Source organism: Saccopteryx bilineata, chromosome 3 (genome assembly GCF_036850765.1).
Source record: "Saccopteryx bilineata isolate mSacBil1 chromosome 3, mSacBil1_pri_phased_curated, whole genome shotgun sequence".
NCBI classification, from domain to species: domain Eukaryota; kingdom Metazoa; phylum Chordata; class Mammalia; order Chiroptera; family Emballonuridae; genus Saccopteryx; species Saccopteryx bilineata.
Genome location: NC_089492.1, coordinates 303,826,064 through 303,848,181, shown reverse-complemented (window position 1 = coordinate 303,848,181; position 22,118 = coordinate 303,826,064). Strand labels below are relative to the sequence as shown.

At 43.0% G+C, this 22,118-nt stretch overlaps 1 pseudogene; it reads right to left on the bottom strand.

Moving 5' to 3' along the window:
* Positions 1-7,170: 7,170 nt before the first annotated feature.
* LOC136332010 (ubiquitin-conjugating enzyme E2 C pseudogene) lies at positions 7,171-7,711 on the bottom strand (annotated as a pseudogene).
* Positions 7,712-22,118: the final 14,407 nt, after the last annotated feature.

Sequence of the window (22,118 nt, the reverse complement as noted above, 5' to 3'; positions counted from 1 at the left end):
TGATGCTCTATCCACTGCGCCACCACCTGGTCAAGCAACATTAGCTGTTTTAATTTTGTTGTTTACTTTACATTTTTCCAGTCTGCCTCAAAATCAGAACATAGGAATTCAGAATTCAAATGAGTAGAAAAATGCTATATAAATCCAGTGGGGTTTTACGAACTTCACTAAAACCCTTGTTACTAAAGGTTTATTCAAAACCAACTAGAAAAAGATTTTGCCGACAGGAAAGGGATAATTAAAAAGCCAGGCTTAGAATCTATTACAGAAGGCATAATATCTGAGTGTTTAATTTATGCCCAAGTGAATATTAGGCAAAGTAACAAAATTGTGAAAAGAAACAGGGAGAGAGGAACTTTTCTCAGGTAAACATTTAGAAATAAATTTGACTAAAGTAATTGACAAATAAATAGAAGCTTTTCCTACTAGAAGTGGGGCCACAGTGATAGTTGTTAGGAAGTTGCTAGGTAGGATTCCTTCTGGATTTAGCTTACCCATTCTAATGTTAGGCCTGCATTTGTGTTCAAAATCTCACAGCTAGTAAGAAAGGAACCTAATATTAATTAGAAACTAATTTGAAGTTACATTGTGCCCACAGGCCCCAAAAGTTCAGGGCAGGTAGAATGCATGAATCAAATTGTAAAGGAAACTTTAACCAAATTTGTTTTTAAAACTGGTGAGAAGTGGCTCTCCTTAGGGCAAGCTGCACCCCCTCTTGCCCCTCCAGCAGCCGACTTGGTTGTCACTAAGGGTTAAAGCAGGGGTTGGGAACCTATGGTTCACGAGCCAGATGTGGCTTTTTTGATGGCTGCATCTGGCTTGCAGAAAAATCTTTAATAAAAAAAATAATAATGTTAAAAATATAAAACATTCTCATGTATTACAATCCATTCATTTTCTACCACTCATGTTGATGTTTGTGGGTTTCTGGGCCAATCACAGCTGTCTTCCAGGACAACACAAAATTTTTATTAGATAATGCATAATGTACACAGGTCATTGTATGGCTCTCATGGAATTACATTTTAAAATATGTGGCATTCATGGCTCTCTCAGCAAAAAAGTTTCCCAACCCCTGGGTTAAAGGTTTTAAAATTAAAAGTTCTGACTATTGTAAATTACTGTACCCCAGATTCTGCAAAGTACCATACCTCACTTCAGTGGGTTTATGTAGACACATCAAGTCCAGGTGAATTTTGAAGGGTTTTATTAAAGGAGGAGATTTGTTAAATATGCTGGCCACATATGGCTGACATGGGGCAGTTGCAGACCCAAATCATGCATGCTAAGTATATTTCAGAGGTTGGTTATATACCCTTTGACTACATACAGGTTGCTGGGGCATGACAGCATGACACAATCATTAACAAGATTATAACATTTGTTGTAGTGGAATAACCCATTGCATGGCCTTGGATGGGAACACAGCCAACAAGAAAAGAATGTTTTGCCAAGAGAATTGTTTTGTGACTTCAAGGTGGGTCACTGAAACAGGTCTATGTGACTGAAGGCAGTTGCTGGGCTTTTCTCAGTAAAACATTCTCATAAGATTTCTGTACTTTCCAAGGTTATCCCCTCAGATAAGGAGAGGAATGTGGTGGGATCCATAGAAGCAATAGCAATTAATGCCTTCTGATATTATGTTGCTACTAAGCTATCTTGCAGGTGCACTCTATGTATCTTTAAGCAAAAGTTACTCTTGATGTTATGCCAATTTCTCAGTAAACAAGCTTTTTGAAGTCTTGTGAATAAAATTAGGACACTGCACGAACTCAGGGCCATTTGCCTGAGTGAGCGGTGGTCCTTTGCTAGTCCTTGATGATTTTGTCTGCTGATCTCTCTCTCTCTGTGCTCCCGACTCACAACAACAATTTGTCTAGGGGATTTACAAAAAATATTAAAACTTTCAAGGTAATATAATCAAAGACATTCATAAACCTTTTAGTATCTATCTATCCTCCTTTGCCTAGAAGTACACGTTAATCTCAGGATTCCAGGAAGGGAGAGAGAGCTAAGATCAGTGTAGGGTGGTATGTAAATTTTGTCTGTTATTGAAAGGAAAACAAAGTTCTTCTGATAACCTTAAGCCTTTCAGAGAACTTAAAACCAAATGACCCTAGGTGTCCTTGTAAGTCAGGAGACTTCTATATTCCTTTTCCTTCATTTTCCAAAGAAAGGACAAGACAGAAAGCTTGACTTTTCCTCTTTAAAATGGTATTGCCAATACTAAGTTTTACAGTTCTCTGGCACCTTACCACATGATTAAAAGTAAATTGTTACAAAAGCCAGTTAATTTTATGTAAATTGCAGATGGTTTGTACAGTTTATAAGAAATTAATCAGTAACATTTGTTTCTTTAATGAACTGTATTGCTATTAATGCTGTCTGTTAAATATCACAGACTCATGCTGTTTGGTAAATTAAGTCAAGGATTTGACTTAGGATATAAAACCAGTGGGGAATGTGGTAAGGTACCAAAAAGTTATGTTAATATTGATATTCTAGGAGGAAAGGTCAGACTTTCTGTCCTGTCTTTCCTTTGGGGAGGGGAGGGAGAAGAATGTAGAAGCTTCTGGCTTGCAAGGACAATGGGTCATTTAGTTTTAACTATAGACTAAAGGTTGTCTGAGGAACTTCTTTACTCTTTCAATAAGAGACAGAATTTACATACCACCCTACACTGATTTAGGCTTTCCCTTTCTTCCTGGAGTCCTGAGAGTAACTTACCTCTAGGCAAAGGAAGGAAGATAGACACTGAAAGATTTGTAAATATCTTTGATTGTATTACTTTGAAAGTTTTAATGTTCTTATAAATTCCCTAAAAAATGTTGTGGGCTTGTTAAGAATTGTTTCATGATGTCATGCTCCTTCCAATCTGTGTGTGATCAAGGGTATATAACCAGCCTCTGAAATGTATTTGGCATGCACGATTTGGGTCTGCAAATGCCCCCGTGTCCGCCATATGCAACTGGCATATTTAATAAATCTCTTCGTTTAATAAAACCCTTCAAAATTCATCTGGACTTGGTGTCTCTATGTAAACCCGCGGAAGTGAGGCACAGGTACTTTACAACAAAAACAATTAGCCTGACCTGTGGTGGCGCAGTGGATAAAGCGTCGACCTGGAAATGCTGAGGTCGCCGGTTCGAAACCCTGGGCTTGCCTGGTCAAGGCACATATGGGAGTTGATGCTTCCAGCTCCTCCTCCCTTCTCTCTCTCTCTCTCCCTCTCTCTCTCCTCTCTAAAATGAATAAAAAAAAAAAAAAACAATTAAAAGAAGGGGCTTGTAATGTAGGAAAGGAGGGAAACCGGACTGGATGGAGTAAGCAGCTGTTTGTTTTAGGAGGGACCTGGTGTCTATTTCTTCAAACTAAAGTGTGGATGTTAACTGTAGAGTGACAGGCATGTTGTTTTGGCAGAGGCCACCTGGAGTGTTCCTGATGTTTTGGTGAAGCATCAGGGGCTTGACTTACCCTGTGCTTCCCATACAGAGCACTTTCTGGATTTTCTTTATAGTTTTATCATACATTTAATTGGTCTTAATCTATTTTTAAAGATTTTATTTATTTATTTTTACAGAAATAAATAAATAGAGAAAGAGAGAGAAGGCAGGGAAGGGCAGGCAGGATCAACTCCCATATGTGCCTTTATCAGGCAAACCCAGGGTTTCCTACCGGAGACCTCAGCATTTTAGGTCACGCTTTATTCACTGCACTGCCAGAAGTGAAGCATCATTCTAAATCTTATTACTTTATTTAATTGTGCCTAATTTTTCCTGTATCAACTAATCATACATCATACATTTTTTAATGTCAGGATTCTTTTGCTTAATTTGAATGTGGTGGGTGATGTGTGTGTGTATGTGTAATAAATGTAAAAAACAAAATAAATTATTGTATAATGCTCACAGTAAATATTTTTTGGAGTTACAAGCCATGGAAGACTTATTCCATATGCTTCACAAAGGAAGGTGTTTTTTGGCCTGACCAGGCAGTGGTGCAGTGGCTGGATCATCTACCTGAGCCTGAGGACTCTGGTTTGAAGCCTTGAGATTGCTGGCTTGAGCATGGGGTCATCGGCTTGAGGGTGGGATCATAGACATGAGCCCAATGTTCCTGGCTTCAGCCTAATGGTCGCTGCCTTGAAGACCAAGATGACTGGCTTGAGGAAGGCATCACTGGTTCAGCTGAATTGCCCTGGTTGAGACACGTATTAGAATCATATCAATGAAAAACTAAAGTGTTGCAGCTAAGAGTTCATGCTTCTCATCTCTCTTCCTTCCTGTCTTTTTTTCTATTTGTCTCTCTGTCTTTTCACTTAAAAAAAAATGTTTTTGTTTTACTATCCTTTAGAAATGTTAAAAGAGCTAAGGTGGTATTTTCCCATAGCATGCCGTAGTCTGAGTGCATGGCAGTTGTTCCTGCCGATAACTGAACTTGTGTTGTTTGCAGTCCAGATGGTTAGCATTCAGCTGCCATGAAAATTCTTGTACTTCTGTTTCAGCAGTGCACTTTTTTAGTGTGTGTTTCAGGGAGTTGCATAGGAAAAAAATACATAGTTCAGACATTTTCTTCAGGCTGAAAGTGCTGTATGTTAGTGTGTTTATAACTTCAGTCTGAACAGATGATACGGAAATGTTTTCCACAGTAAATGAACCCTTTACATTTCCTTCAGCTACAGACCTCCACTGTATTAGTGTACAGTGTGGTTTATGTGCCTGTTAAAATCTCTTCATATCTTATCACTTTGAGAAATTTTCTCATTTTTTAATTTACTTGTATTTATTTTTTTGGTATCTTTCTAAAGTTGGAAACGGGGAGGCAGTCAGACAGACTTCCACATGCGCCCCACCGGGATCACCCGGCATGCCCACCAAGGGGAGATGCTCCGCCCTTCTGGGGCGTTGCTCTGTTGTGACCAGAGCCATTCTAGTGCCTGAGGCAGAGGCCAGAGAGCCATCCTCAGTGCCTGGGCCAACTTTGCTCCAATGGAGCCTTGGCTGCGGGAGGGGAAGAGAGAAAGAGAGGAAGGAGAGGGGGAGGGATGGAGCAGATGGGCACTTCTCCTCTGTGCCCTGGCCGGGAATCAAACTAGGGACTCCTGGACACCAGGACGATGCTCTACCACTGAGCCAACTGGCCAGGGCCTTGTATTTATTTTTTTATTCTCTGGTTTTGGAGAGAGAGCACAGTAGAGAGTGAGAGACAGAAACATCATTCTGTTCCTGTGTGGGCCATGACGAGGGATCAAACTGGCAATCCTGAGCTTAGAGATGACAGTGACTAACCAGGCTATCAGGCCAGGGCCCATTTCTTTCTTACTTTCATTTTAAAATATTTATTCATTTATCTGCAAGAGAGAGAAAGTGAGCAGGTAGGGAGAGAGAGAGAGAGAGAAACATCAATTTGTTGTTTCTCCCATCCCTGCATTCACTGGTTGATTCCTTTATGTGCTGTGACTGGAAATCAATCCTGAAATCCTTCCTTGGCCAGTTTACTCAGCTGTGAAATGTTGGCTCGTAGTGTATATGACCCGGGATTGATTACCCAACAGGGCACAGAGGAGGAGCAATGCCCAACTGGTACTCCACTCCTCCCCCTTTTGCTTTACTTTCTCTCTCTCTTCCCCTCCTACAGCCATGGCTCCATTGGAGCCAGTTGATTCCAGGTGCTCACAATGTCTCTATGGCCTCCACCTCAGGCTGTAAAATTTGCTGAGCGATGGAGCAACAACCCAGATGAACAGAGCAAGGCCTCCTAGTGGGGTTGCCAGGTGGATCCCTGTTGTGTCACATGCAGAAGTCTGTTCCTGCCTCCCCTCCTGTCACTGAATGAAAAACAAACAAACAAGCCTGCAACCTTGGCATATCAGGACAGTGCTACAACCTACTGAGGTACTTGGCCCTGTGTTTCAGTATCTGAAAGTTTTATGTACTGCTCCATTTAGAGCTGTCTTCCAAAATGTTTGTGTGTGTCTGAGACAGGGTTCCATCTTCTCCTTGTCCACCCCTCTAGCATGGATGTCTTATTGTCCCAGAACCATTTTAATCCCCTTCCCTGCAGAACTTCCTGTGCCATCACATGCTGTCTATGCGTGAGTCTGTGCACAGGCATATTCTACGCAACTTTGGCTGGTTTGTCTATTGTACTGACTTGAAGCTCTCATTAACTGATAGAAAAATTCTTTCAAATTTTAAAAAATGAAAATAGGTAACAGTTTAGAATTTTTATTGGCATTTCACTGGGTCTATATTTACATTTGGGAGACATGACATATTTATTTATTTATCTATTTAGACAGTGCAGAAGAGAGCAACTTGTTTCACTTAGTTGTACACCCAGTGATTGCTTCTCATGTGTTAAATGTCCGTCCTGGGGCTCATCTGGTGACCTAATGATGAAGCTAGTACTTCCAGGACTGAACCAGCGACAGGACTGCTCCAGGGAATCACTCGATCCACGGTACACCAGCCAGGGTGTAGACATGACATCTTTTTATTTTATTTTTTTTTTATTTTTATTTATTCATTTTAGAGAGGAGAGGGAGAGACAGACAGAGAGAGAGAGACAGAGAGAGAGAAGGGGGGGAGGAGCTGGAAGCATCAACTCCCATATGTGCCTTGACCAGGCAAGCCCAGGGTTTTGAACCAGCGACCTCAGCATTTCCAGGTTGACGCTTTATCCACTGCGCCACCACAGGTCAGGCCTAGACATGACATCTTTACAATGCTTTCATTTATGAATATTGCTCACAGTCAAGCTTCCTATTTATTTAAGTCTGTTGACATTTCCCTCCAGCCCTTCCTGGCTAGCTCGGTGAGTTAGAGATCAACTGGAAGCACAGAGGTTGCTGGATCAATCTCTGGTCGGGGCACATACAAGAACAGACCAACGTTCCTGTCTTTCTCTCTCTGTTTCTAATTCTCTCTTTGCTAAAATCCATAAATAACAATTAACAATTTTTCTTTCCTTATTTCTTTTTTCTTAAACCCAAAATGTATTTATTTAATATAGTCACCACAGAAGCTCAACCAGAGACTTAATTAAAAAAAAACAAAAACAAGTATACACCACAGCTGAAGATACAGAGTCCTGTACAGAAATCAAGGCAAGGACAGACCATCTAAGGAAAAAATAAAAACCTCAAGGACAGAGACAGGACAGCCTGGGTCAGGGATCGTGGCTGGAGACCTGTTTTGCGTAGGTCTCTTGCAGGTACTTCTTAACGGCTGCGGGGCTTTTCCAGAGCTCGGCAGCATGTGTGTTGGGTGGGCTGTCAGTGTTGGGTTCTCCTAGCAGGCTCTGGATCAAGAGCAGGATGGTCCTCACGTCATACAGGGAAGACCACTTGTTCTTTAGGACATCCAGGCAGAAGTTACCCTGGGTGTCCACATTGGGGTAGTAGCAGGGCATGAGAAACTTCACTGTGGGCGCGCTGTATGGGTAGCCCCTGGGGAACGCTAGAAAGAGCTTACATCTCAAGTCTTCATAGACTGTGCCAGCTGTTCCATGAATGGTGCTCACCCATTTGAAAAGGTGGTCTGATTCTGGGAAGGCAAAAATTCCTTTTTCGTCAAACATCATGAGGGTTCATCACCTCCTGCAGTGACCTCTTGCTCGTGGGGCCCTGGGCAGCACCCTTACTGGGCTTGGCTCCTTTAAGAGCTGCAGCGAAGCTGGGAGCGGCTGGGTTGAGGTTCTGTGAGGTCATCCGGGCAGCGCTGACAGGTACACAGAAACTCTGAGAGCATGACTCTAACTGCGCACATTTCTTATTTTTTTTTTAGTAAAAATGATTTTATTTATTTATTTATTTTTAGAGAGGAGAGGGAGAGACAGAGAGAGAGAGAGAGAGAGGAGAGACAGAGAGAGAGAAGGGGGGGGAGGAGCTGGAAGTATCAACTCCCATATGTGCCTTGACCAGGCAAGCCCATGGTTTTGAACCGGCAACCTCAGCATTTCCAGGTCGACGCTTTATCCACTGCGCCACCACAGGTCAGGCAGTAAAAAATGATTTTAAAAAGTTATTTTTTGTGACAGAGACAGAGAGAGACAGAAAGAGGGCCAGGGACAGACAGACTGGAAGGGAGAGAGATGAGGAGCATCAATTCTTTGTTGTGGCACCTTAGTTCTCAGTGATTGCTTTCTCATATGTGCCTTGACCAGGGGGCTACAGCAGAGTGAGTGACCCCTTGCTCAAGCCAGCGACCTTGGGCTCAAATTGGCGACCTTGGGGTTTTGAACCTGGGTTGTCCATGTCCCAGTCTAACTCTCTATCCACTGTGCCACTGCCTGTTCAGGCTGATTTTAAAAATTGCTAAATTTTATTTATTGAGAGCATTAGCCAAGGGTGTGGAAGTCCTGGCTCCATGGCCTCCACCTTAGGTTGTAGAATGACTCCGGTTGCAATGAAGCAATTACCCAGATGGGCAGAGCATTACCCCCTAGTGCGCATGCCAGTTACGTCCTGGTCAGGCACATGTGGGAGTCTGTCCCTTTGCCTCCCCACTTCTCACTCAGAGAAAAAAATTGTTTCCTATTGAATTAATAGTAATAGGAAGGAAGAGATAAAAAAAGAGAAACATACATCATTTTGTTGTTCCACTTATTTATGTTTTTTTTTTTTTTTTTTGTATTTTTCTGAGGTTGGAAAGGGGGAGGCAGACAGACTCCTGCATGCGCCACCGGGATCCACCAGGCACGCCCACCAGGGGGCGATACGCTGCCCATCCCGGGCGTCGCTCTGTTGCAACCAGGGGCATTCTAGCGCCTGAGGCAGAGGCCACGGAGCCATCCTCAACGCCCGGGCCAACTTTGCTCCAATGGAGCCTTGGCTGCGTGCGTGCGGGAGGGGAAGAGAGAGACAGAGAGGAAGGAGAGGGGGAGGGGTGGAGAAGCAGATGGGCGCTTCTCCTGTGTGTCCTGGCCGGGAGTCGAACCCGGGACTTCTGCACGCCAGGCCGATGCTCTACCACTGAGCCAACCGGCCAGGGCCTGAACTCACTTTTTAAAAATACAAACTTTAAAAAACTGCTGTGTCTATGATATTTCTGTTGAGTCACCGAAGAAAACTTAGCTCACTTATTTTGCCTCTGGAAGCTACAGTCTCTGAGAATACACTCGCTTTCCGCGAAGAGTAATAGTGCCAAGAAAACAGAGTTTGAGGACCTTCCCACCTTCCAAGCCACCCCAAGTGACAGGATACAACTTTGCTGCTTTTTTTTACATAGGGGTTTAAGTTTTCCAACATGGCGGCTCCCAATGCGCCTTTGTGGAGCAAACCAGCGCTGACGTATCACCTTCGAAGGGAGTGTGGGAAATTACCTGTGTTTCTTCTAAGGCTTAAGGTCCTCGTCGGCCACCGTAACGGTTATATCTGGATGACGCTTTCAGGCGCCAGATCAGTTTGTGGAAGTGTAAGGTTTAAATTCCTCGTGGGCTGCAGAAAATCAGGTTAGTGTACTGTTGTCCTTTCAAATTTTCCGAAATGTTTTTTTTGGTGAGAGGTTTGTCTCTCACATGACAAGGTGGAAGTGATGCAGTGTGGACCCCTGGAATTATGGTGGTGGGATGAGTCGTGTGGAAGAAACTCCAAAATATTTCGGAGGAAGCAGGTGACTGCCTGTGGTTTGGGTGCTTTTGGGCAAATAATCTTTACAAATGTTTTTTAAGTTTGCTTGCTTATATTTTGCATTGGCCCGGGCAGCACCTGTGTGTACTCAGTGTAAGGCTGCGGTGTTTGCCTTCAGGGTCGCAGATTGTAAATCGCAGATTCCGTTTCTGCTTGGAAGGAGCCGTTGTATTGCTAATGTTTGCTGAAGAAGGCCCCCCCCCCCCCCCCCCCCCCCCCCCCCCCGTCCACCCTGGGTGTCATGTCTATGCTCCCATGCTCAAGGCAGTGACCTCAAGGTTTGGAACCTGGGTTCTCAGCATCCCAGGCTGATGCCCTATCCACTGCTTGATCGTCTATTCAGGCATATTTTAAAAAGATTATATTTATTTATTTTAGAGATAGGGGAGAGTGAGAGAGGAAAGGCTGCGGGAGGAGCGGGAAGCATCAACTTGTAGTTTGCTCCTTATATGTGTCTTGACTGGGCAAGGCTGGGGCTTCAAACCAGCGCCCTGAGCATTCCAGGTTGATGCCCTATCCACAGCGCCACCACAGGTCAGGCCTGATGAGGTTTATAAGAAATTTATTGATGTATTTGCAAACAGATGGGCTGAGTCCAAAATGGCGTCAGCCTTCAGTGCCTGGGGATTTAAGTTTTTATAGGGTTAGTGAGCAAGACTAGCAAGATTAATTTTGGTGGAAACTTTTGTTTGGGGCAGGGTCGGGGAAGGGGATTACTTAATGAGGAAATTGCCCCAGTGGGGATATAGGTGTAGGTGGTGAGGGGAGGTGGAATATCAGTCAGTTTTGCTCAGGTGGAGAGTTAAGGAACTGCCCTGGAGCCAAATCACTTGAACCTGGCCAGTAGAGGATTAGAGGATTTCTGGTAAACGGTCCTAGACCCCAACCTAACAGGTATAGAGGTACTTTTTGAAGGAAAGGAAAGAAACTAAGTTGTTCTAGAAGCTAGTTATTTCTGAATTGTTAGTAAGATTTCTGTAAGGTGCAGAAGTTTTGTGCAGGGGGAAGAAACTAAACGAAAGAAAGACTGAGGAAGTAAACAGAGGTAAACAGGGACTGCTCTAAGACCCCAGATAAGGTGAAAGCAGAAAAGATTGAGATGAACGTCCCCATACACCTCAAGAGAAAAAGAAAAAAGAGGCTGGAATGTTAAGACATATCTCACCTTCTAGTGCTAAAAGCTTGTACATTCTTGAAGGACAAAATCTGCTTCCTCCTATTATTCTTCAGTAACTCATGCTGCTGTTGTTTTTCAGAAAGTTACTAAGGCCATAGACCAGGATGTGCTAATCTGAGCACACTAGATGCACCAACCCTCATGTCAGCAGATGTGGGGGGGGGGGGAGCAGCCCCTAGTGCCTGTAGTTAACACTCCCTCCAGCCCCTCTCAGTTGAAGCTACACTATCCACCGTGCCATTGCCTGGTCAGGTTTAAAAAACCATTCTTACCTTTTTCGATGGAGAGCCTGCTGTGCCATCACATCTCCATCTGTGCAGGAGTCTGCTCATTGGCTTTGTATTTTGTTCCTGTGGCTTATTTGTCTGTAGTACTATTAATGTACTGTCAGAATTAAAGTAACTTAAAGCCTCATAACTGATAGAGCAGGGGTAGTCAACCTTTTTATACCTACCGCCCACTTTTGTATCTCTGTTAGTAGTAAAATTTTCTAACTGCCCACCGGTTCCATAGTAATGGTGATTTATAAAGTAGGATAGTAACTTTACTTTATAAAATTTATAAAGCTGAGTTACAGCAAGTTAAAGCATATAATATAATTACTTACCAAGTACTTTATGTCAGATTTTCACTAAGTTTGGAAGAAATCTTTATAAAACAACTTACTATAGTTAAATCTATCTTTTTATTTATACTTGGGTTGCTCCGCTACTGCCCACCATGAAAGCTGGAACGCCCATTAGTGGGCGTTAGGGACCAGGTTGACTACCACTGTGATAGAGCATATCTTTCTTTCTTTTTTGTTATTAAAGCTGTGTATAGCTGTTAGTTTAGGATTTTGAATGGAATTTCATTCGGTGTATAAATACATTTGGGAAACAAGACATTTTAAAGTGCATGAACTTCTGAGAGTCTTGTTCACAGTCAACCTTTCCATGTATTTAAGTTGAAATTTATCTCAACTTTTTTTTTTTTGTTACAGAGACAGAGAGAGTCAGAGAGAGGGACAGATAGGGACAGACAGGAACGGAGAGAGATGAGAAGCATCAATTATCAGTTTTTTGTTGCTTCACCTTAGTTGTTCATTGATTGCTTTCTCATATGTGCCTTTGACTGTGGGCCTTCAGCAGACTGAGTAACCCCTTGCTTGAGCCAGCGACCTTGAGTCTAAGCTGGTGAGCTTTGCTCAAACCAGATGAGCCTGCGCTCAAGCTGGCGACCTCGGGGTCTTGAACCTGGGTCTTCCGCATCCCAGTCCAATGCTCTACCCACTGTGCCACTGCCTGGTCAGTCAAATTTTATTTTAATATAAGACTTTTTTTTTTTAAGTTGAGATTGCCTGACCAGGCAGTGGCGCAGTGGATAGAGCAGTGGACTGGGACGTGGAGGACCCATGTTCAAAACCTGGAGGTCACCTACTTGAGCCCGAGGTTGCTGGCTTGAACAAGGGGTGACTCGGTCTGCTGTAGCCCCCGTGGTAAAGACAGATATGACAAAGAAATAACAGACCAGCTAAGGAGCCTCATTGAAAAGTGGATGCTTTTCATCTCTCTCTCTGTATTTCTGTCCCTGTCTGTCCCTCTCTCTGTCTCTAAAACAAATTTTGATTGATTGATTTTAGAGAAAGAGAATGGGAGCATGATTGATTGATTTTAGAGAAAGTGAATGGGAGCAAGAGACAGCAAGAAATATTTCTTGTTCAAATTATTAACGCATTCATCAGTAAATTCTTTTATGTGCCTTGACTGGGGATGAAATCTGCATCATTGGATACATTTCTGACTGGTACTAACCAGCTAACTTGAGTGACCTGGCCAAGGATCAGCATTTTTCGCTCATTATAAAATATTTCTGTTGGTCTTCAAAATGGTAGTTCATAAATTCTGTATCATTTCTTTTTTTTGTTTTTTAATATTCTTGTAAGAACACATTTCTTTTTTTTTTAGAGACTTTATTCCATTTTTAGAGAGGAGAGAGATAGATAGAGAGAGAAAGAGAGAGAGAGAGAGAGGAGGAGGAGCAGGAAGCATCAACTCCCATATGTGCCTTGACCAGGCAAGCCCAGGGTTTCAAACCGGCAACCTCAGCATTCCAGGTTGATGCTTTATCCCATTGCGCCACCACAGGTCAGGCTGTATCATTTCTTTTTTTTTTTTTTTTTTTTTTTTGCATTTTTCTGAAGCTGGAAACAGGGAGAGACAGTCAGACAGACTCCCGCATGCGCCCGACCGGGATCCACCCGGCACGCCCACCAGGGGCGAAGCTCTGCCCACCAGGGGGCGATGCTCTGCCCATCCTGGGCGTCACCATGTTGCGACCAGAGCCACTCTAGCGCCTGAGGCAGCGGCCACAGAGCCATCCCCAGCGCCCGGGCCATCTTTGCTCCAATGGAGCCTTGGCTGCGGGAGGGGAAGAGAGAGACAGAGAGGAAGGTGCGGTGGAGGGGTGGAGAAGCAAATGGGCGCTTCTCCTGTGTTCCCTGGCCGGGAATCGAACCCGGGTCCTCCACACGCTAGGCCGCTGCTCTACCGCTGAGCCAACCGGCCAGGGCTGTATCATTTCTTGATAGCCTGTATATTTGTCAGTTACTGGTGGAGGTATGTCTCAATGGTATATGATTAGTCTGGATTTGTTTATTTCTTCTTGTTTTATGGTCCAGTTTCACTACACATTTCAAGGCTATGTTAGGTGCATAGGGAGTGGCAGGCTTTTAATAATATTTTTCTTTCAAGATTTTATGGATTAATTTTTAAGAGAGGAGAGAGAGAGATAAGGTGGAGGTGGTGAAGAGAGAGGGAAGCATGAATTTATAGTAGTTGCTTCTCACTTGTGCCTTGACCTGGCAAGCCCATGGTTTCAAGCCAGTAACTTCTTCATTCTGGGTCAACACCTGATCCATTGCGCCCAAAGGGTCAGGCAGGAAAGGAATTTCGGGCTTTTACAAGGTGGTCAATTGAAACTAATACTGAGCATTGTTTTTCTTTCTCAGCAGTAACTTTAGGGTATTCTTGTTCTTTTTCTATAAGAGTATGGTTACAGCAGTTTATTTGTGGTGAGCCTTTCATGGTGTATCTCTTTCCTTTTCTTTCTTTCTTTCTTTCTTTTTTTAAATTATTTCTTTTCTATTCAATTTCTTTTTTTTAACATATTTTTTAATTTTTATTTATTTATTTATGTTAGAGGAGAGAGAGAGAGAGAGAGAGAGAGAGAGAAGGGGGGAGGAGCTGGAAGCATCCAGTCTCATATGTGCCTTGACCAGGCAAGCCCAGGGTTTTGAACCGGCGACCTCAGCATTTCCAGGTCGACGCCTGATCCACTGCGCCACCACAGGTCAGGCTCTTTCTTTCTTTCTTTCTTTCTTTCTTTCTTTCTTTCTTTCTTTCTTTCTTTCTTTCAGAGAGAGAGACAGAGACAGACCAACTAGAAGGAAGAGAGATGAGAAACATCAACTTATAGTTTCTGCATCTTAATTGTTCATTGATTGCTATCTCATACATGCTTTAAACGCGAGGGTTCCACAGCAGAGCCAGTGACTCCGTGATCAGGCTGGTAAACTTGGGCTTCAAGCCAGTGACCATAATAAGGTCATGTCTGCGAGCCCATGCTCAAGTTGGTGAGTCCATGCTTTCGCTTATTGAGCACATTATCAAGGTTGATCAGTCTACATGCAAGATGACAACCTTGGAGTTTTGTACCTCAGTCCTCAGCATCACAGGCAACGCTCTGTCCACTGCGCCATCGCCTGGTCAGCCATGATGTATCATTTTCTAACCTTTTATTTCAAACTTTCCATATCATTATGTTATTTACATGTCACCTATAATAGAATGTTATTTGATTTTAAATTTTATTTGAATGTGACAGTTTTGTAAAGTTTGTGTTTAATATAACTAACAGGAATGCTTATTTTGTTTATACTTAATATAATTTATTTTTATTTTATTTTATTTTTATTTTTTTTTCTTTTCTGAAGCTGGAAACGGGGAGAGACAGTCTGACAGACTCCCACATGCGCCCGACCGGGATCCACCCGGCACGCCCACCAGGGGCTACGCTCTGCCCACCAGGGGGCGATGCTCTGCCCCTCAGGGTGTCGCTTTGCCGCGACCAGAGCCACTCTAGCACCTGGGGCAGAGGCCAAGGAGCCATTCCCAGCGTCCGGGCCATCTTTGCTCCAATGGAGCCTCGGCTGCGGGAGGGGAAGAGAGAAACAGAGAGGAAGGAGGGGGTGGGGGGTGGAGAAGCAAATGGGCGTTTCTCCTATGTGCCCTGGCCGGGAATCGAACCTGGGTCCCCCGCACGCCAGGCCGATGCTCTACTGCTGAGCCAACCAGCCAGGGCCTTATTTTATTTTTTGAGGCAGAGACAGGGAAAGTCAGAGAGAGGGACAGATAGGGACAGACAGATAGGAAGGGAGAGAGGTGAGAAACATTAATTCTTTGTTGCGGTTTCTTAGTTGTTCATTCATTGATTTCTCATATGTGCCTTGACCACAGGCCTTCAGCAGACCAAGTAACCCCTTGCTCCAGCCAGCAACTTTGGGCTCAAGCTGGTGAGCCTTACTCAAACCAGATGAGCCCGCGTTCGAGCTGGCAACTTTGGGATCTTGAACCTGGGTCCTCCACATACCAGTCCGACGCTCTATTCACTGTGCCACAGCCTGGTCAGGCTTAATATAATTTTTCATCTTTTTAAAAACAGTAATCTAAGTGAATTGTAGTGGCTTATATTCTTTTTTTCTGTATCTCTTTGTATTTTTTTTTTTTTTGGTTTTGTTTTAAATAATTTTCTAAATTGCACTGATTGATATTCTTAGAGAGAGAGCAGGAAATATTAGGTAATTTGATGATTCACTTATTGATGCATTCATTGGTTGCTCCTCACATGTGCCCTGACCGGTGATGGAACCTGCAGCCTTAGCATATGGGGAAGACACTCTTAACCAACTGAGCTACCAAACCAGGGCTCAGATGAGGTTTTCTTTTTTCATTTTTTTTTTTATCCAGCGACAAAGAGTCAGAGAGAGGGATAGAAAGGGACAGACAGACAGGAACAGAGAGAGATGATAAACACCAATCATTAGTTTTTTTATTGCGACACCTTAGTTCAGGGGTTGGGAACCTATGGCTCACAAGCCAGGTGTGGCTCTTTTTTTTATTTTATTTTATTTTATTATTATATTTTTTAACAGAGACAGAGAGAGAGTCAGAGTGAGGGATAGACAGGGACAGACAGACAGGAACGGAGAGATGTGAAGCATCAATCATTAGTTTCTCGTTGCGCATTGCGACATCTTAGTTGTTCATTGATTGCTCTCTCATATGTGCCTTGACCGTAGGCCTTCAGCAGACCGAATAACCCCTTGCTTGAGCCAGCGACCTTGGGTCCAAGCTGGCAAGCTTTTTGCTCAAGCCAGATGAGCCCGCACTCAAACTGGCAACCTCGGGGTCTCGAACCTGGGTCTTCCGCATCGCAGTCTGACGCTCTATTCACTGCACCACCGCCTGGTTAGGCAAGATGTGGCTCTTTTGATGGCTGCATCTGGCTCACAGAAAAATCTTTAATAAAAAAAATAATAACGTTAAAAATATAAAACCTTCTCATGTATTATAATCCATTCATTTCCTACCGCTCATGTTCATGGTTGTGGGTGGCTGGAGCCAATCACAGCTGTCCTCTGGGACAATACCAAATTTTTGTTGGATAATGCATAATATACACAGGTTGTTGTGAGGTCAGGAAGTAAACTTCCCTTGTTTTAATCAAGTAGTCAGCTAGCTAATTGCAGAAACCCTTTTTTTTTTTTTTTTTTTTTTTTTTTTTTTTTTTTTTTTTTTTCATTTTTCTGAAGCTGGAAACAGGGAGAGACAGTCAGACAGACTCCCGCATGGGCCCGACCGGGATCCACCCGGCACGCACCAGGATCCACCCGGCACGCCCACCAGGGGCGACGCTCTGCCCACCAGGGGGCGATGCTCTGCCCATCCTGGGCGTCGCCATGTTGCGACCAGAGCCACTCTAGCGCCTGAGGCAGAGGCCACAGAGCCATGCCCAGCGCCCGGGCCATCTCTGCTCCAATGGAGCCTTGGCTGCGGGAGGGGACGAGAGAGACAGAGAGGAAAGCGCGGCGGAGGGGTGGAGAAGCAAATGGGCGCTTCTCCTGTGTGCCCTGGCCGGGAATCGAACCCGGGTCCTCCGCACGCTAGGCCGACGCTCTACCGCTGAGCCAACCGGTCAGGGCCTGCAGAAACCCTTTTAACGAAGAAGATGGCTAAAAGCAAAAAGGATGAGGAGTATCGTACTTTTCAGCAGGAATGGACAGAGAAATTTGCCTTTGTGGAGAGAGCAAGTTCTGCAGTGTGTCTAATATGCAATGATAAAATTGCATCAATGGAACAGTCAAATATAAAGTGGCACTTTGACAGACACCATACTACATTTGCATTGAAATATCCAGCGGGGTACAGCAGGAAGAATCATGTCAAGAGCTACTGTGCAGAGTGCAAGCTAGTCAGCAGCAACTCTGTGTTTGGACCCAATAAGGTGACAGGAATTCGGCTAGCTTTGCTGGTGCTTTAGCAGTTGTGAGAAACAGAAAGCCATTCACAGATGGGGAGTATGCCAAAACGTTCATGCTTGATGTTGCCAGTGAACTTTTTGATGACTTTATGGATAAAGACAAGATAATCAAATGAATAAAAGATATGCCTCTGTCGGCAAGAACTGTTCACGATCGTACCATCATGATGACAAATCAAATTGAGGCAACGCAAGTGAAGAACAAAAATGCAGCACCATTCTTTTTCTCGCTTTGGATGAGTCAACAGACATAAGCCATTTATCCCAGTTCAGCGTGATTGCAAGGTATGCTGTTGGTGACACACTATGTGAGGAAGGTCTTGCTGTTTTGCCTTTGAAAGAGACAACAAGAGAGGAGGATTTATGCAAGTCTTTCACTGAGTTTGCTAAAGAAAAAAAATCTGATGAATAAACTTATTTCAGTGTGTACTGCTGGTGCTCCGTTCATGGTGGGAAAAAACAGGATTCGTAGAGCTTCTTTGTGAACATGAAAAGAGACCCATCCTAAGTTTTCACTGCATCCTACATCAGGAGGCGCTTTGTGCTCAGATGTGTGGTGAGCAGCTCGGTGAGATGATGTCGCTGGTAATTCGAGTGGTCAACTTTATTGTTGCTGGAGCTTTAAATGATCGCCAGTTTAAAACACTGCTGGATGAAGTTGGGAATAATTGTCCTGGTCTGCTTCTGTACAGCAGTGTGTGTTGGTTGTCAAGAGGAAAGGTGCTCAGCTGTTTCGCAGCTGTCTGAGCAAAATTCGGACTTTTCTTGAAATGAAAAACATCGAGCATCCTCAGTTAGCTAACACTGAGTGGCTCCTGAAGTTCTACTATCTCATGTATGTGACTGAACATCTGAACCAGCTCAATGTGAAAATGTAAGGCATTGGAAATACAGTCTTATCACTTCAACAAGCAATGTTTGCATTTGAAAACAAGCTGGAACTCTTCATCCTGGACTTTGAAACTGGTCATTTACTTTGCAAAACTGGGAGGGAAATATGCATGCACAGCAAGTGACCCCGCTCAACATCTTGATCTCCAGAAGCTAGCAGGCTTCACATCTAATCTCCTGCAGTCATTCAAAGTGTGCTTTGGAGAATTTCGTGAGCACATTGGTCTTTTTAAGTTCATCACCCATCCACACGAGTGTGCAGTGGACAGCCCCGACCTGAGTTACATCCCCGGTGTCTCCATCAGAGATTTTGAGCTACAAGCTGCTGACCTGAAGGCCTCAGATTTGTGGGTAAGTTCAAGTCACTGAATGAAGATTTGGAAAGACTGGCATGACAGCAAGCAGAATTGGCGAGCAAACAGGAGGGGAGAAATGAAAAAAACTTCAACCCGCGGACCAGCTGATTGTCAAAACTTGGAACGCGCTTCCCGTCACATACCACACACTGCAGCGTGAGTATTGCTGTATTGACAATATTTGGCTCTATGTATGCATGTGAGCAGTCTTTCTCACATCTAAAGAACGTTAAGACCAACCTACGATCATGTTTAACAGATGGAAGTCTCAACGCCTACATGAAGCTTAATCTCACCACATATTAACCAGACTACAAAGCCATCAGCAAAATCATGCAGCACCAGAAGTCGCATTAATGGTAAGAAGTACTTTATTCATCATTGGTTAGCAACAGCATAACGTTATTAAAAGGAATTCAGAGACTTCTTGTACTTTAAAAGTGTTAGTCTTACATAAAATGCACATGTATTTAGTGTTAAACATATTGTATGGCTCTCACGGAATTATATTTTAAAATATGTGGTGTTCATTGCTCTCTCAGCCAAAAAGGTTCCCAACCCCTGCCTTAGTTGTTCATTGATTGCTTTCTCATATGTGCTTTGAGCGTGGGGCTACAGCAGATCGAGTAACCCCTTCCTCGAGCCAGAGACCTTGGTTCTAAGCTTTGCTCAAACCAGATGAGCCTGTGTTCAAGCTGGCAACCTTGGGGTCTCGAACCTGGGTCCTCTGCATCGCAGTCCGACGCTCTGTCCACTGCACCACACTGCCTGGTCAGCCTCAGATGAGTTTTTACAGTTACATATTCCACTTTTGTATGCATAAAAATTAAGACAGCTGTTAGTTTTCATCCTGACATTAGAGATTATGTATAGTGTAAAACTTTATAAATCCTGTGATAAACAGTGTCTTTACACTCTTCTATGACAATATAGGGATTTCAAGGCACTTCAGCTTCAATTACCACATTCCAATTTATTTACATTTTTGTGAACTTTTGTTTTTTATATGTGTTTTAAACCTTAAATGTTATAATATTTACTTATGAGACCGTGCTAACCTGGTGGAGTGATGCTTTTCATGGGAGTGTCCATTAATATGTTAAGGTTGCAGGTTTAATCCTTGCTCAGGGAACAATTGGAATCAACTAATGAGTGCGTATATGGGTTAAACAACAAATCCTTGGTCCTCTTTCTCTTCCCCATGTTCTTTCTCTTGTTCTCTCTCTTTTTTTCTCTTTCTCTCTTCCTCTGTCATTCTCAAATCAATAAATTAATGATAGACCCATGTTGTAACAATGGTCAAACCAGGCATGGCTTTTGGGCCGTAATTCGTATATATTGTTTATATAGTAATTCTACAACTTATTGATATTTAGTAAGTTTACAGTTGTGACATCATCAAAATTCAGTTTTTAAAGAATTTTATGGCCTGACCAGGCGGTGGCGCAGTGGATGGAGCGTCGGACTGGGATGCAGAAGTACCCAGGTTCGAGACCCCAGAGGTCGCGCGCGGGCTCATCTGGCTTGAGCAAAGAGCTCGCCAGCTTGGACCCAAGGTCGCTGGCTCCAGCAGGGGGTTGCTCGGTCTGCTGAAGGCCCGCGGTCAGGGCACGTGTGAGAAAGCAATCAGTGAACAACTAAGAAGTCGCAACGCGCAACGGGAAACTGATGATTGATGCTTCTCATCTCTCTCTGTTCCTGTCTGTCTGTCCCTGTCTATCTCTGCCTCTGTAAAAAAAAAAAAAAAAAAAAAAAAAAAAAAGAATTTTATGATCTCATACATAATGGAATTGGATAGTGGTATTATTGTTATGTTTTGCAAATCGTTTGTGTAGTTTAAGTACAATTATTTATTAGATACATAAAATGAAAATATTTTCTCACAATCTCTGTCTTTAGTCTTCACTTTCTTAAATGTTGGTGCATCTCTATCCCTTCCTTTCTGTCTGCCCCTGTCTTTCTGATTGTCTCCCTTTCTTTCACTAAAATAAAAAAAAAGGAAATGAATTTAATTACATGGGTGAATATATTTCTTTCTCACCATATAAATGAAGATGTGCTTAGTGAATGCATTTTCTATTTAAATAAGTAATTCCTGAATATAACTTTAGTTATCTTTCTTTCTTTGCAGTTTACACTTTTTCTTATCTCAAGCAGTGACTGCACTCTCCAATACACAATAGGAAAGTGGGTTTGTCGTGGACATCTGTGTCCTTCCTGATGCCTCCTCATATTATTCACCTGCCAGTGTGTCTGCAGTTACCAGTTTCTAGGAGGGTAGAATCATAAAATATGATTCATCTAAAATTACTAATTTAATGCCATAAAAATATTTATATTATTCTTTTTAATTTCTAAATGTTTAGAGAGAGAAAGAAACATGGACTCATTTTTGTATGTACCCTGTCTGTGATCGAAATCGAACTGGCAACTTTGTGTACCAGAAGATGATCTAACCAACTGAGCTATCCCGACCAGTGCTATAGTATCGTTTAGGACAAAAAAAGCCAATTTAATGTGGTTTATTTCTGCCATTAATTCCTTTTTTGTATGAAATATAGAGAGAAGGACAGAAGAGACAGACAGGAATGGATAGAGATGAGAAGCATCAGTTCTTTGTTGCGGCACCTTACTTGTTCATTGATTGCTTTCTCATGTGCCTTCACCGCAGGGCTACATCAGAGCGAGTTACCCCTTGGTCAGTCGTGTAACCTTGGGCTAAAGCCAGCAACCTTGGACTTCAATTCAGTGACCTTTGAGCACATGTTAGGAACCATGGGGTCATATCTATGAACCCACATTCAACTCAGCGACCCCATGCTGATGCCACTGACCTTGGGGTTTCAAACTTGGGTTCTCTGCGTCTTAGTCTGACACTCTATCCACTGAGACATGGCTTGGTCTGGTGTCCTTAGTTCTTTATATACATTGTTTGCCCAAGATTTCTGTCTTTCCATTTCTCTATTAGTTATATATATTTTTTGGTGTTTTCAAGGGAAAAGTTTTTGGTATAGTTCAGTTCTTTCATTGAGTTCAATTTAATATATAGGTTAGTCAGTATTGAAGCTGTATTTATAAATATTGTATATGTCTATATGTCCTGATGACATATCATATATCTAAAACAACATAAATGTATATTGTATGTGTGACTATTGTATGTATAAAATATGATATATTGTTTTATCAGAACAGCAAGAAACAGGTGTTGTGCCACACAATTAAGTAGCCAAATTAAGGAGTCTTTATTTTGAAGCCAGCAACCACTCAGAGACCTAAATCAGTCAAATGATGCAACCCAGAACATAGTTTGAAGTCAGCTTTTAAGGCAAAATTGCACAGATTGGGAAGTAGGGAGTAGGGGAAGTCTAGCAGTAAAACCAAGCAGTGGAACAAGCTCATTTACAATGCTTATCTATAGCATTAATTCAGGGACAAGCATTCTGGGAACACTTGCATTCTTTGGATGCTTGTACGTGCTGTG